The 16,820-nt window shown below is 39.6% G+C and overlaps 2 pseudogenes across 1 annotated transcript; both read left to right on the top strand.

Annotated features, from left to right (window-relative positions):
* LOC112621613 overlaps positions 1–16,820 on the top strand; it is a 49,963-nt pseudogene that overhangs the window by 16,963 nt on the left and 16,180 nt on the right.
* Positions 177–11,916, top strand: LOC112620537 (annotated as a pseudogene). The gene is made up of 2 exons (XR_003118543.1): positions 177–203; positions 11,068–11,916. The product of XR_003118543.1 is annotated as a borealin pseudogene (transcript).

The raw sequence follows: 16,820 nt of genomic DNA on the forward strand, positions 1-16,820 counted from the left end.
AAGTTTGCTGAACGCTCTTTAAGCCAAAACCTACAGAGTCTGGGAAGAACCTCTTTGTTTATCCCAGTGCTCCCAATGCGTCATGTGCATATTATCTGTCTCTGTGTCAATCATGACATTGAGGATGCTGGAAAGCACTTTAAACAAAATGGAAGCAAAAATACTAGTGTGTAGACATGTTACATAAACTCATTACTACTGATGTAACTCATTACTACCATTTTAAACTGGTCACCAGAAAAAAGAGTGATAAACTTTTTTAAACAAGAAAGTACAATTTAGCTTTGGCTAAAGATTATACCTTTGACATTTATATTGTTATTTAGCATCATACTAACTTCGAATAGTGTAGTAAGCAGTAACTTATTGTCTGATTCATATACTTGTGGTACTAATTATTGGGGAATGGAAAATTTCTACTTGTACTGGTTTCCAAATGATGTTTTTTGTTTTTTTGTTTGTTTTTTTTGAGACAGAGTTTTGCTCTTGTCACCCAGGCTGGAGTGCAGTGGCACGATTTTGGCCCACTGCAACCTCCACCTCCTGGGTTCAAGTGATTCTCCTGCCTCGGCCTTCCGAGTAGCTGGGATTACATGTGCCTGCCACCACACCTGGCTAATTTTTGTATTTTTAGTAGAGACGGGGTTTCACCATATTAGGCTGATCTCAAACTCCTGATCTCAGGTGATCCACCTGCCTCAGCCTTGCAAAGTGCTGGGATTAAGGCATGAGCCACCTTGCCTAGCCCCAAATGATGTTTTTTTTTTTTTTTTTTTTTTTTTTTTTGAGACAGAGTCTCGCTCTGTCACCCAGGCTGGGGTGCAGTGGCCGGATCTCAGCTCACTGCAAGCTCCGCCTCCCGGGTTTACGCCATTCTCCTGCCTCAGCCTCCCTAGTAGCTGGGACTACAGGCGCCCGCCGCCCGCCGCCCGGCCCCAAATGATGTTTTAAAAAAATTGACATATTAGAAATTTTAAAATGTGTTAAACATACTTAAAACTTAATGTTTTAATATTTGTTGTATTATGTTGTATTGCATATTAGTATATGTTATAAAATACATAACTACTATATGTGGATGTATAAAATGTGGTCACAGTATTAAACACAATAAATCATATATTGTGGTCGATCTTCTGGACATGATAAACACAGGAGAGAGTCATACAAATTATTTTTCATTAATTAATCTTAGTTGACAAAATTGTATGTACTTATGTACAACATGTTGTTTTGAAATACATATACATTGTGGAATGGTTGATTTCATTAATGTGTTATCTCAATTATTTTTGTGATGAAAACTTAACATCTATCTTAGCAATTTTCAAGAATATAAAATATTGTTGTTAACGTGGTCACTATGTTGTACAATAGATCTCTTTAACTTTTTCTTATCTAACTAAAATTTTGTATCCTTTGACTAACATCTCTCCTACCATATCCTCTACCTAAATCACATAACCACCAGTCTACTCTGTTTCTACAAGTTTAACTTTTAAAAATTTGATCTATTAGTGAGATCATTTACTATTTGTCTTTCTGTGCTTGATGTATTCACTTAGTGTAAAGTCCTCCAGTTCCATCCATGTTGCTGCAAAAGATAGGATTTCCTGATTTTTAAGGCTGAGTAGTATTCCGTTGCACATGTATACCACACTTATTTTCTTCATTTATCTATTCATGGACACTTAGATTGCTTCCATATCTTGGCTTTTGTGAATAATGGTAGCGTAGGTATCTCTCTTTGACATACCGACTTCATTTTTGGGAGGTAATATATCCAGTAGTGAGATGGCTGAATCATATGGTAGTTGTTTTATTTTTAATTTTTTGAAGAAACTCCACACTGTTTTTCTATCCTAATTTACTGCTATCCTAATTTACATTGCCACGAACAGTGTACAAGGGTTCTCTTTTTTCCATGTCCTCACCAGCACTTGTTTGTCTTACTGATAATAGCCATTTTAGCATGGGTGAAGTAACAGCTTATTGTGTTTTTAATTTTTTTTTTTTTTTTTTTTTTGAGATGGAGTTTAGCTCTTGTTGCCCAGGCTGGAGTGCAATGGTGTGATCTTGGCTCACTGCAACCTTCACCGCCCGGGTTCAAGCAATTCTCCTTCCTCAGTCTCCCAAGTAGCTGGGATTTTTTTTTTTTTTTTTTTATACTTTTAGTAGAGACAGGGTTTTGGCATGTTGGTCAGGCTAATCTCGAACTCCTGACCTCAGGTGATCCACCTGCCTCAGCCTCCCAAAATGCTGGGATTACAAGCATGAGCCACCACATTGGGCATGTGTTTTTTAATTTTTATGGAAACGTAGGTGTATATATTTATAGGGTGCATAAGATGTTTGATATTCTCATTCAATATGCAGTAATCACATCAGGGTAAATAGAGTACCCATCAACTCAAGCATTTATCCTTTCTTTGTGTTACAAACAATCCAATTATACTCTTAGTTATTCTAAAATGTACAGTAAATTATTGTTGACTGTAGTCACCCTTTTGTGCTATCAAATACTAGATCTTATTCATTCTATTTATGTATTTGTACCCATCAGCCATCCCCACTTCTCTCCCTCCCAATCCTTTCCTAGTTACTGGTGATTAACATTCCACTCTTTATCCCCATGGGTTCAATTGTTTTAATTTTTAGCTCCACACATGAGTGAGGACATGTCTTCCTGTGTCTTGCTTATTTCACTTAACATAATGTGCTCGGTTCCATCCATGTTGTTGCAAATGACAGGATCTCATTTTTTTTATGACTGAATAGTACTCCATCATGTAAATGTACCGCATTTACTTTATTCATTCATCTGGTGATGGATACTTAGGTTGCTTTCAAATCTTGGCAGTGTTTGTTACTTCTCTATGTGAATAGTGCTGTAACAAACATGGGAGTGGAGCTATCTCTTTGATATACTACTTTCCTTTCTTCTGGGTATACACCTACTAGTGGGATTGCTGGATCATATGGTAGTTCTATTTTTAGTTTTTTTTTTTTTTAGGAAACTCCATACTGTTTTCCATAGAAAGTCTACTGATTGACATTCCTACCAACAGTGTACAGGGATTCCTTTTTCTCCATATCCTCACGAGCATTTGTTATTGCCTGTCTTTTGGATAAAAGCTTTTTTAACTGCGGTGAGATGATATCTCATTGTAGTTTTTATTTGCCTTTCTCTGGTAATGAGTGATGTTGAAAACCTTTTCATTTGCTTGTTTGACATTTTTAAAAACCCACAATGAGCAGTTACTTCACACATGTTAAAACGGCTATTATCAATAAGACAAAATGTCTTATTTGGAGAAATGTCTGTTCAGATCTTTTGCCCATCTTAAATTGGATTATTAAATTTTTTCCTATTGAGTTGTTTGAGCTTCTTAAGTATATTCTGGTTATTAATCTCTTGTCAGATAAATAGTTTGCAAATATTTTCTATTGTGTAGGTTGTCTCTTCACTTTGTTGATTGTTTCCTTTGTTTTGCAGAAGCTTTTTAACTTGAGGTGATCCTATTTGTCTATTTTTGCTCTGATTGCCTGTGCTTGTGGGGTATTAATAAATGTCCCATTGTTTTTTTAGTTGTTTCATAGTTTGAGGTCTTAGATTTAAGTCTTTAATCTATTTTGATTTGATTTTTATATGTGGTGAGAGATAAAAGTCTAGTTTCTTTCTTCTGCATATGGATATCCAGTTTTCCCAACACCATTTATTGAAGAGCTTATCCTTTCCCAATGTATGTGCTTGGCACCTTTGTTGAAAATGAGTTCTCTCTGGCTATATGGACTTATTTCTGGGTTCTGTATTCTGTTCAATTAGTCTATGTGTCTGTTTTTATGCTAGTACCATGCTGTTTCACTTATTATAGCTTTGTAGTATAATTTGAAGTCAGGTAATGCGATTCCCCCTAGTGTTGTCATTTTTGCCCAGAATTGCTTTAAGTATTTTTTTTGGTTCCACGTACATCTTAGGATTGTTTTTTCTTTTTCTATGAAGAATGTCATTGGTATTTTGATAGAGATTGCATTTAATCTATAGATTGCTTTGGGTAGTATGGACATTTTAACAATATTATTGACTCTTCCAATCCATGAACATGAACTATATTTCCATTGTTTTGTGTCCTTTTCAATTTCTTGCATCAGTGTTTTACAGTTTTCATTGTAGAGATTTTTCATTTCTTTGGTCACGTTTATTTCTAGGTATTTTATTTATAGCGATCGTAAATTGAATTAGTTTTTATTTCTCAGATTTTTTTTTTTTTTTTCTGGACGTGTCTTTGCTGGGAGACTTCTTATATCGGTTTTGATCTCATTACTTGTTATTGGTCCATTCAGGTTTAGAATTTCTTCATGATTCAATCTTGATGGGTTGTATGTGTCTAGAGATTCATCCATTTCTTCTACGTTTTTTAATTTATTGGCATATAGTTGCTCATAGTAGCCTTTAATGAGCCTTTGGATTTCTGCGGCATCAGTTTGTAATGCCTCCTTTTTCTTTCTTTCTTTTTTTTTCTTTTTTTTAGAGAAGGGGGTATCATATCACTATGTTGCCCGGGTTGGTCTCAAACTCCTGGCTCAAGCAATCCTCCTGTCTCAGCCTCCCAAAGTGCTGGGATTACAGGTGTGAGCCACTGCACCTGGTCATAATGTCTCCTTTTTCATCTCTGAGTTTATTTGGGTCTATCCTTTTTTTTCTTAGTCTGGCTAAAGGTTTATAGATTTTGTTTATATTTTCAAAAAATAAACTTTTCATTTCATTGATCTTTGTTTTTTTTTCATTTTAATTTCATATATTTCTGCTCTGATTTTTATTCTTTTCTTATACTAATTTTGGGGTTGGTTTGCTCTTGCTTTTCTAGTTCTTTAAGATGCACTGTTAGATTTTTTATTTGATGTTTTTCTACTTTTTTGATGTAGGAACTTATTTGCTATAAACTTTGTTCTTAGTACTACTTTTGCTGTATCCCATAGGTTTTGGTATGCTATATTTCCATTTTCATTTATTTCAGTAAATTTTAAAATTACCTTCTTTATTTCCTCATCGACCTACTGGTCATTCAGGAACATATTGCTTAATTTCCATGTGTTTGTGTAGTTTCCAGAGTTCCTCTTGTTATTGATCTATACTTTTATTCCATTGTAGTCAGGGATAATACTTGGTGATTTCATATTTTGAGTTGTTGAAGACTTGTTTTGTGGCCTAACATATTCTCTATCCTTGAGAATATGCTACATGCTGAGGAGACGAATGTGCATTTCATACAATGTAGCCATTGTATGAAATGTCCTGTAACTATCTTTTAGGTCCATTTGGTCCATACTGCATATTAAGTCTGATTTTTTTGCTGATTTTCTGTCTGGATGATCTGTCCAATGCCAAAAGTGGAGTGTTGAAGTCTCCAGCTATTATTGTATTGTAATCTTTCTCTTTCTTTAGCTCTAACAATATTTCCTTCATATATCTAAGTGCTCCAATGTTGGGTACATATGTATTTATAGCGGCTATGGTCTCTTGCTTAATGAATCCCTTTATCAACATAATGAACCTTCCTTGTCTGTTTTTATGGTTTTTGTCTTGAAATGTATTCTATCTGATATAAGTATAAATTTTCATGTTCTTTTTTGGTTTCCATTGGCATGGAATTATCTTCCCATCCCTTTATTTTTAGTCTGTTTGTGTCTTTTTGGGTGAAGTGTGTTCTATTAGGCAACAGACCATTGTTGTTGTTGTTGTTGTTTAATCCATTCAGCCACTCTATGTCTTTTTTTTTTTTTTTTTGAGACAGAGTCTTGCTCTGTCACCCAGGCTGGAATGCAGTGGCACAATCTCAGCTCACTGCAACCTCCAGGCCTCCAACCTCCACTTCCCGGGCTTAAGCAATTCTCCTGCCTCAGCCTCCCTAGTAGCTGGGATTACAGGTGCCCACCACCATGCCTGGCTAATCACTCTATATCTCTTGATTGGAGAGTTTAATTCATTTACATTCAGTGTTATTATTGATAAGTAAGGACTTATTCTTGTCATTTTGTTATTTGTTTCCTGGTGGGTTTGTGGTCTTCCTTTTTACCTACCTTCTTGTCTTCCTTTTAGTCAAGGTGATTTTCTCTGATGGTATGCTTTAATTTCTTGCTTTTTATTTTTTGTGTATCTGTTGTACTTTTTTTTTATTTGAGGTTACCATGAGGCTTGTATATAACATTTTATAACCCATTATTTTAAACTAATGACAACTTACCCCTGATTGCATAAATGAACAAAGAAACTAACGAACAAGCAAAAACTAATAAAAACTTTACACTTTGACTTCATCCTTCCACTTTATTAACATTTTAAAAATTTCTATTTATATTTTATACTATGTCTTGAAAAGTTGTTTTAGTTACTACTTTTGATAGGTTTACCTTTTAGTAGTTCTACTCCAGATATGAGTGCTTACCCACCACAATAAGCTTGTTATAACATTCCACATGTATCTGTATACTTACTATTAGGTTGGTGCAAAAGTAGTTGCAGTTTTTACCATTAAAAGTTATAGCATTAAAAGTAATGGCAAAAAAACAGTTCCTTTTTTTTTTTGAGATTTAGTCTAGTTCTGCCACCCAGGCTGGAGTGCAATGGCACGATCTCAGCTCACTGCAACCTCCGCCTCCCGGGTTCAAGCAATTCTCCTAACTCAGCCTCCCAAGTAGCTGTGATTACAGGTGCCCACCACCATGCTCAGCTAATTTTTGTATTTTTTGGAGATATGGGGTTTCACTGTGTTGACCAGGCTGGTCTTGAACTCCTGACCTTGTGATCCTCCCGCCTCAGCCTTTCGAAGTGCTGGGATTACAATCATGAGCCACTGTGCCTGGCCCACAGTTCCTCTTGAGCCTACCTAATATTACCAATGAGTCTGTACCTTCAAATGGTTTCTTATTGCCCATCAATGTTTATATGTATATATACACATATAAACATCTATATATGTATAAACATCCATATATATATGTGTATATATATAAGAATTCTCTTTAGTATTTATTTTAGGACAGGTTTGGTGTTAATGAAATCCTTCAACTTTTATTTGTCTGGGAAAGTCTTCATTTCTCCTCATATTTGTAGGATATTTTTGCTGGATAGACCATTCTTGACTAAAAGGTTTTCTTCTTCCGCATTTTACATATGTCATGCCACTCTCTCCTGGCCTGTAAGGTTTTCACTGAAAGGTGCCCTGCCAGACACATTGAAGCTCCATCGTATGTTATTTGTTTGTTCTCTCTTGCTGCTTTCAGGATCCTTTCTTTATCCTTGACCTTTGGGAGTTTGATTATCACATGCCTTGAGGTAGTCTTCTATGGGTTAAATCTGCTTGGTATTCTATAACCTTCTTGTACTTGAACATTGATATCTTTCTCTAGGTTTGTGACGTTCCCTGATATTATCCCTTTGAGTAATCTTTCTATTCCTATCTCTGTCTCTCTTCCTCCTTTTTAAGGCCAGTAACCCTTAGATTTGCCCTTTTGAGGCTATTTTTAGGTCTCATAGGTACACTTTATTTTTAATTTCATTTTTCTTTTTTCTCCTCTAACTGTATTTTCAAATAGCTTTCTTCAAGTTCACTAATTTTTTCTTCTGCTTGACCAGTTCTGCTGTTAAGAGACTCTGATGCATTCTTCAGTATGTCAATTAAATTTTTCAGTTTCAGTATTTCTGCTTGATTTTTAAAAATTATTTTAATCTCTTTGGTAAATGTGTCTAATATAATTCTGGATTTCTTCTCTGTGTTATCTTGAATTTCATGGAGCTCTTTTAAAACAGCTATTTTGAGTTCTCTGAAAGGTTACATATCTCTGTCCTGAGATATGTGATTGGGATTGGTCATTAGTGCCTTATTTGCTTCATTTGGTGAGGTCATGTTTTCTGGGATGGCCTTGATGCTTGTCAATGTTCATCTATGTCTGGGCATTGAAGAGTTAGATATTTATTGTAATCTTTGCAGTCTGGGCTCAATTGTGCCTGTTCTTTTTGAAAAGGTTTTCTAAGTATTCAAAGGGAATTTACTAGGGAGTACCCTAAGCCCAGTAGCACTGTGACTCTAGCAGACTCATACTGCCTCAGTGGTCTTGGATAATATCTGGGAGAATTCCTTGGACTATTAGGCAGAATCTCTCAAACTCTTTTCTCACTTCGTCCCAAACTGAAGGAGTCTCTCTGTCTGTGCTAGGTTGCTTTGTGACATAGTTGCTCCTGTGAACACCACAGCTGGTACTGTGCTGGGTCACGTGTGAAGCCAGCAAATTACTAGGTCCTGCCCGAGGCCCATGGCAACTACTGCCTTGCTACTACTGATGTGTAAGGCCCAAGGGCTCTTTAGTCAGCAGATGGTGAGTCCTGCCGGGCTGGGTCCGTCTCTTCAGTGCAGCAAGTTCCCTTCTGTCCCAGAGTGAGTCTAGAAATGTCCAGGAAGTAGGGCTTGGAATTGGGGGCTTCAGGAATCAGTTTAGTGGTGTGTTTTCCTGTGGCTGAGCTGCTACTCAAGTTGTAAGACACAGTTCTCTTCTAATCTTCCTTCTCTTTCCCACAAGTGGAAGGAGTCTCTCTTTGAGCTGCACTGCCTGGAGTTGGGGGAGGTGTGATACAAGCACTTCTTGGCCACCAAAACTGATATGTCACTGGGTCATGAGCATTCCCATTCCACTGGCTCTGAGCAAGTTCAGCACCTGGATTTGCCCAAGGACTGCAGACCTGCAGACCTTGTGGTCTGACTGCCTTTCAAATTTATTCAGGACCCCAGGGCACTTTAATTAACTAGTGGTGGAGGCAGCTGGAACTGAAGTTCCTGTCAGTCTCCGGCATCGGGGGTTCCTCTTTAGTGGGGTCTAGGTTAAATACTCCTTTTGGCCAGGAGTGGTGGCTCACACCTGTAGTCCCAGCACTTTGGGAGGCCAAGGTGGATGGATCACCTAAGGTCAGGAGTTCAAGACCAAACTGACCAATATGGTGAAACCCTGTATCTACTAAAAATACAAAAATTAGCTGGGCATGGTGGTATGCAGCTGTAGTCTCAGCTACTCGGGAGGCTGAGACAGAAGAATCACTTGAATCTGGGAGGTGGAGGTTGCAGTAAGCCGAGATCACGCTGCTGCACTCCAGTCTGGGTGAAAGAGTGAGCCTCCATCTAAAACAAAAAAAATTCCTTTTGTGGGCACTAGCAGAATTCTGCCCTGTGTTGTGTTCCACTGTGATAGGGCAGTCACTGAGTTCCAATGCAAAGTCCCATAATCACTTCACTCTCCCTCCCCAAAGCACACAGATTCTCTCTCTGTTCAGTATGGTGCTGCTGGGGGATGAATGTCAGATGGTATAGGCTATGCAAGACTCTCTTTACTGCAATCTTCAGTGCCTCTTTTCTTGATACAATGTTAAAAGCAGATACTGTGATTGCTCACCTGATTTTTCATTCTTATGAAGGTGCTTTCTTGCATGGATAATTGTTCAATTTGGTGTTTATGTAGGGGAATGATTGATGAGGGGTTCTGTTCAGCCATCTTGCTCCACCTCACTCCCCATTTTAGCAATTTTGAAATATACAGTAGCCTATTATTAACTGTGGACACCATACAATACAATAGATCACTAAAGCGTATTCCTCCAGTCTAACTACAACTTTGTACCATTTGATCAATATTTTCTGTTTCCCCATCCCTCTGCCTCCCCACTTTCCTCCATTCACCACTTGTCAACTCTCTATTTCTGTGAGATTGACATTTTTAGTTACCACATATAAGTGAGATTATACAGGATTTGTCCTTCTGTGCCTGGTTTATTTCTCTTAGCGTAATGTCCTACTATTTCATTCATGTTTTACACATGACAGGATTTCATTCTTTTTAAAAGCTTTATAGTATTTTATTGTGTACCTTGTTGATGGGCACTTAGATTGTTTCCATATCTTGGCTATTGTGAATAATGCTGAAAAATAAAATGCTTAAGAATAAATCTAACCAAGGAAGTAAAATATCTGCACACTAAGAACAGTAAAACTTGGCCAAGCATGGTGGCACATACCTGTAATCCCACCATTTCGGGAGACTGAGGCGGGTGGATCACTTGAGGCCGGGAGCTTGAGACCAGTCTGGCCCACATGGCAAAACCCCTTCTCTACTAAAAATACAAAAACTTAGCCATGTGTGGTGGCGGGCACCTGTAATCCCAACTACTCAGGAGACTGAGGCAGGAGAATCACTTGAACTTGGGAGGCATACGTTGCAGTGAGCCAAGATCGCACAACTGCACTCCAGCTTGGGTAACAGAGCGAGACTCCCATCTCAAAAAATAATAATAATAAATAAATAAAAATAAAATAAAATAAAAATTGCTGGATGCTGTGGCTCACACCTGTAATCCCAGCACTTTAGGTGGCTGAGGCAGACAGATCATCTGAAGTCAGGAGTTCAAGACCAGCCTGGCCAACATGGCGAAACCCCTTCTGTACTAAAAAAATAGAAAAATTAGGCCAGACGCAATGGCTCAAGCCTGTAATCCCAGCACTTTGGGAGGCTGAAGTGGACAGATAACCTGAGGTTGGGAGTTCGAGACCAGCCTGACAAACATGGAGAAACCGCATCTCTACTAAAAATACAAAAGTAGCGGGGCGTGGTGGTGCATGCCTGTAATCCTAGGTACTCGGGAGGCCGAGGCAGGAGAATTGCTTGAACCCAGGAGGTGAAGGTTTGCAGTGAGCCGAGATTGCACCATTGCACTCCAGCCTGGGCAACAAGAGCAAAACTCCATCTAAAATAAAAGAAAAATTAGCCAGGCGTGGTGATGCGTGCTTGTAATCCCAGCTACTTGGGAGGTGGAGGCAGGAGAATCACTTGAACCTGGGAGGCGGAGGTTTCAGTGAGCCGAGATCACACCACTGCACTCCAGCCTGGGCAACAGAGCAAGACTACATCTCAAAAAAAAAAAAAAAAAAAAAAAGAACTGTCAAACTTGATTTAAAATTGGAGGAGAGTTTGCCTTCCCCTTATGTGTTGCTCCCCACAGCTTCTACCGAGCACCATGGCTCCTAGGAGGGCAGCAGTTGTGTGGCCAAGACCAACTCCTTAGGGAGGTGGAAGCTCGCCTCCTTTCTTAAAGACTTCGACCGTGAAGTGGAAATACGAATCAAGCCAATTGAGTCAGACAGGCAGAACCTCTTCAAGGAGGTGGATAAACTCTACAACATCCAGATCCTGTGGTTCCCCAAGGCACTGCGCAAAGATGAATGGCTCGGCTACTTCTCCCTCGGAGGAAACAAACAGGGCTTGGAAGAGGCAGCAACAGCTGACCTGGATATCACTGAAATAAACAAACTAACCACGGAAGCTATTCAAATGCCCCTGAAATCTGCTAAGACACCAAAGGTGATACAAGTAGATGAAATGATAGTGGAAGAGGAAGAAGAAGAAAATAAACATAAGAATCTTCAAACTGCAAGAGTCAAAAGGTGTCCTCCATCCAAGAAGAGAACTCAGTCTGTACAAGGAAAAGGCAGAAGGGAGAAGTCAAGCTGTGCCATCACTGTTACCCCAGCTTTGGGCCGATTGGACGTGTCCATAGTGAAACTAACTCCAGGCTTGACACCCAGGTTTGACTCGAGGGTCTTCACAATCCCTGGCCTGCGCACTCCTGCCACAGGAGAGCGGATTTACAACATCTCAGGAAATGGCATCCCTCTTGCCCACAGCAAAGAGATCTTTCTCACTGTGCCAGTGGATGGCAAAGGGTGCATGTGATTATTGGCCAGTGACTTGCTGAGGCTTAGCATCGCCCAGCTAAATCCAGAGGCCTTGGGAAACGTTAAGAAGCTCTCCAACCATCTTGCCCAAATCTGCAGCAGCATACAGACCATAAATGAGAAGCCAAAGTTGACAGGGTGAACTTTTTTTTTTTTTTCCTTGGGACGGAGTTTCACTCTTGTCACCCAGGCTGGAGTGCAGTGGTGTGATCTTGGCTCACTGCAACCTCTGCCTCCTGAGTTCAAGCGATTCTTCTGCCTCAGCCTTCTGAGTAACTGAGATTACAGGCGCCCACCACTGTGCCCGGCTAAGTTTTGTATTTTTAATAGAGACAGGGTTTCACCATGTTGGCCAGGCTGGTCTCGAACTCCTGACCTCGGGTAATCCCCCCACCTTGGCCTCCGAAAATGCTGGGATTACAGGCTTGAGCCACCGTGCCCAGCCAAGACTTCTTCCCTTCAGGCTTGTTGTTTGAGTGTGAAGTTCCAAAGCAAGGAGCCATGTTCCTCTGGGGGAATTCAGGAAGGGAAGACATGCTGTTCCCACACCAGTTAGGTAGGGCTGTGCTCTTCAGCCCTCCATCCCAGCTGACCCCAGCCATTTCTTGCAGGGGCCATGCCATGGAAACATCCTGTCAGTCTCCAGCTGAATCCTCCCTGCCCTCTGAGCTGCTGCCTTCTGCCCGCTGTACCTCAGCATCCTCTTTGCCCTGCCCTGCCCTGCCTGTAACCGAGGTGGTGCACAAGAACCCTGTTTCTCCGGAAGACTCCCTCCACCACCCCTACCCAGAGAGCCTTTGCATCTGGCATTTCTGTTCTCTGTGCTTGAGACTGGGAGGTTTAGGCTCAGAGAAGTGAGCTTTGGGCCGTGAGAGGGCTGGTCCAGAAAGTGGGGGGACTGTACAAATCATCAGATCAGGACAGTTGACAGCAATAACCTCAGCAGGGAACACGCACATCTCCCCTCCTGCACTCATCTTTCCTCCCCCTCCTCCCTTTCTTCCTCCTCTTGCTGTTGGAGGTGCTCAGTGGGACTTTGGGATCTTTCACCTGCTGTGCCCAGTAGTTCTTTCGAAGCCCACTTGTGAAACAGTGTTTGGTTTTTTTTGGTTTTCTTTTTTTGAAATGGAGTCTCAATCTGTCACTGAGGCTGGAGTGTAGTGGCATGATCTTGGCTCACTGCAACCTCCATTTCCCAGATTCCAGAAATTCTCCTGCCTCAGCCTCCCAAGTAGCTGGAATTACAGGCACGTGCCACTACACTGGCTAATTTTTGTATTTTTAGTAGAGACGAAGTTTCACCATGTTGGCCAGGCTGGTCTTGAACTCCTGACCTCAAGTGATCCGCCTGTCTCGGCCTCCTGAAGTTCTGAGATTACAGATGTGAACCACTGTATGCAGCTGAAACAGTGTTTTATGTTTATCCTTGTTTAGTGAAGACCAAATACTGGTTTGGAGACAGCTTCTGTGTCTGACTCTTCTACTTCACTAGTGTCAGTGGGCATTTGGATAAGGGAATTGTAGGGCTTCGATTCTAGGGTTTTCATGTGACATAAAATAATTCTCTCTAAGCTGTCTATGGCCCAGTGTTCCCTGCCAAGTCTGTAGGTTTCACTAAGCACTTCTCTTTTATGGGGCTCATGTTGGCAGGGGCGGGTATGATTTGCCTGGTGGCCTCATTCCCTGTGTTTAGCCTGTGCCTGGGGCATGGACTTTGTTAAATGGAGTCAGCAGTGAGGCCCTCATGCTGCAGCCAGCCTCTCTGTCCCAGAGAATCATGTGCTGTGTTCTAAGAATTTGAGAACCAGAGTCCTCACTCACAGGCTTGAAGACACGTGGTTTTCTCAAGTAGGGCTCTTTGTGGTATTTGTTATTACTTTGCAACAAGACCATTTTAGTAATATAGTCCTGTTCAAGTTGAATTCTTTTAAGTTGTTCTCCTTTCCTTGAGATTTTCATATATATTATATATATATACTCTCTCGCTCTCTCTGTATGTGTGTGTGTGTGTGTGTATATATATATATTTGTATGTATTGTTCTTCTGAGGAACGGTATCTCTAAGCTGATTTGTTCTAATCAGAGCTGGTACCTGCTTTCAATAAATTCTGGTTTTGTGTTTAAAAAAAATTGAAGAAGACACAAATAAAGGGAAAGTTACCCCATGTTCATGGATTAGAAGAAATAATATTGTTAAAATGTCCATACTACCCAAAATGGTCTACAGATTTAATACTATTGCTATCAAAATTCCAAAGTCATTTTTTAACAGAAACAGAAAAAAAATCCTAAAATTATACGGAACTAGAAAAAAAAAGAAACCCTGCATAGTGAAAACAATCTTGAGCAGAAAACAACAAAGCTGAAAGCATTGTACTCCTTGATTTCAAGATATATTATAAAGTGATTATAATCCAGACAGCATGGCACTGGCATAAAAGCAGACACATCAATCAATGTAACAGGATAGAATGCCCATAAATAAACTTAAGCAGTTATAGTCCATTGATTTTTGACCAAGGTGCCAAGAACACATACTGGGTACAGTATGATCTTTTCAATAAATAGTATTGGTTAAACTGGATATTCACATGTGGAAGAATAAAACTTTACTCTTATCTCACAGCATGTACAAAAATCAACTCAAAATGGATAAAAGTCTTAATACTTGAAATTTTAAAGCTATTAGAAGAAAACATAGGGGGAAAGCCCCATGACATTGGTCATGACAATTATTTCTTGAATAGAATTCCAAAAGCTGGCCAGGTGCAGTTACTCATGCCTGTTATCCCAGCACTTTGGGAGGCTGAGGCGGGTGGATCACCTGATTTCAGGAGTTTCAGACCAGCCTGACCAACATGGTGAAACCTTGTCTCTACTAAAAATATAAAAATTAGCTGGGTGTGGTGGTGGGTGCCCATAATACCAGCTACTCAGGAGGCTGAGCAGGAGAATGGCTTGAACCCAGGAGGCGGAGATTGCAGTGAGCCAAGATGTTGCCACTGCCCTCCAGTCGGGGCAACAGAGCGAGACTCCACCTCAAAAAACAAACAAACAAAAAACTTCAAAGCACCAGCAACAAAACCGAAAGAAATAACTAATAGCATGAAGATACAACCCAGAAATTGGAAAAAATATTTTCAAATTATACATCTGATAAGGGGCTAATGTTCAAAATATATAATACTTTTGCTATGACTCTAACAACTCAATAGCAAGAAAACAAATAACAAAATAACACAATGAAAAATGGGCGAAGGATCTGAACAGGCATTTCTCAAAAGAAGAAATACAAATGGCCAAAAAAAATACGAAAAAAAATAGCATCTCTAATCATCAGGAAAATGCGAACTAAACACATGATGAAGTATCACCTTATGTCTGTTAGAATGACTGTTATCGAAAAGACAAACCATCACCAGTGTTGGAAAGCATATGGAGAAAAGAATTCTTTTTTAAAACAAAATTTGTATTTTTGGTTCAGGGGTACATGTGCAAGTTTGTTGTATAGGTAAATTGCATGTCATGGGGGTTTGGTGTACAGATTATTTCATCACACCGATAATAAGCATAGTACTGGCCAGATAATAAGCATAGTACTGGCCAGATGCAGTGGTTTGAGTCTGTAATCCCAGCACTTTGTCAGGCCAAGGCGGGTGGATCACCTGAGGTCAGGATTTGAGCCTAGCCTCACCAACATGTCGAAACTCTCTCTCTGCTAAAAAATAACCAAAATTAGCCGGGCATGGTGGTGGGTGCCTGTAATCCCAGCTACTTAAGAGGCTGAGGCGGGAGAATCACTTGAACCTGGGAGGCGGAGGTTGCAGTGAGCCAAGATCGCACCATTGCACTCCAGCCTTGGCAACAGAGAGAGACTCCATCTCAAACAAACAGAAAAAAGTGCTCACTTCAGTAGCACATATACTAAAGAAGAAAAAGGAAAAAAGAGTAAGCATAGTACCTTTTCTATCCTCACTGTCCTTCCACCCGCAAGGAGGCCCCAGCATCTGTTGTTCCCTCTGTGTTAATGTGTTCTCAATATTTATCTCCCACTTATAAATGAGAGTGTGTGGTGTTTGGTTTTCTGTTCCTGCATTACATCGCGTCAGATAATAGCTTCAGCTCCGTCCATGTTGCTGCAAAGGACATGATCTTGTTCTTTTTTTATGGCTGTGCAGTATTCCATGGTGTGTATGTACATTTTCTCTACCTAGTCTACCATTGGTGGGCATTTAGGTTGATTCTGTCTTTGTTATTGTGAAAAGTACTTTGTTATTGTGAAAAGTGCTGTGATACACTTGCCTGTGTCTTTATGATAGAACAATATCTATTCCTTTGGGTATAAACCTGGTAATGGGATTGCTGGGTCAAATGGTAGTTCTGTTTTAACTTCTTTAAGAAATTGTCAGGCCAGGCACCTTACAAGTATGTATAATTGTAAGGCCTTTTTGCTAGCAGAATTTACTTTGATAAAATTATTTACACTAGTGATGTTATATTACATATTCTGTTAGCACTCCAAAATACCCAGAGGTAGTTTGTAACATACAACACAATTGTTAATAAAAACCTGTACATATATGTATATAAAATATTATTTCAATCTTTCCTGCTTGTTCTTCAGGTAATAAGTTTAAAGCAAATTTGATAACCTGTAAATAATCTCTGCCTACAGTTGGTATGTATAGTACAACCACACTTACATGGTTAAAATAATTATAGCTGTTAATCAAATTGTTCCATTGTGTGTTGTTTTAAATGTTTTTTATTCATGTATTCATTATTTCATGATTTCATTCATTCATGATTGTCAGGGATTGATAATAAGTGTTGTTTATTCTTTTTTTTTTTTACTAGTGGAAAATGAAAATTGCTCTGACTTCGTTACGCTCTGAGATATGCTTCTTTGTACCAATATGGAAAATCTAAAAGAAAAAACCCACACTCAGCACTATGAATGTTATTGGTACCAAAAACTGGAGAAAATGGGCTTTACAGATGTGGGTCCAGACAACCAGCCAGTTAGGTGAGTAAAAATATTGCTAG

This window comes from Theropithecus gelada, chromosome 3 (assembly GCF_003255815.1).
Source record: "Theropithecus gelada isolate Dixy chromosome 3, Tgel_1.0, whole genome shotgun sequence".
NCBI classification, from domain to species: Eukaryota; Metazoa; Chordata; class Mammalia; order Primates; family Cercopithecidae; genus Theropithecus; species Theropithecus gelada.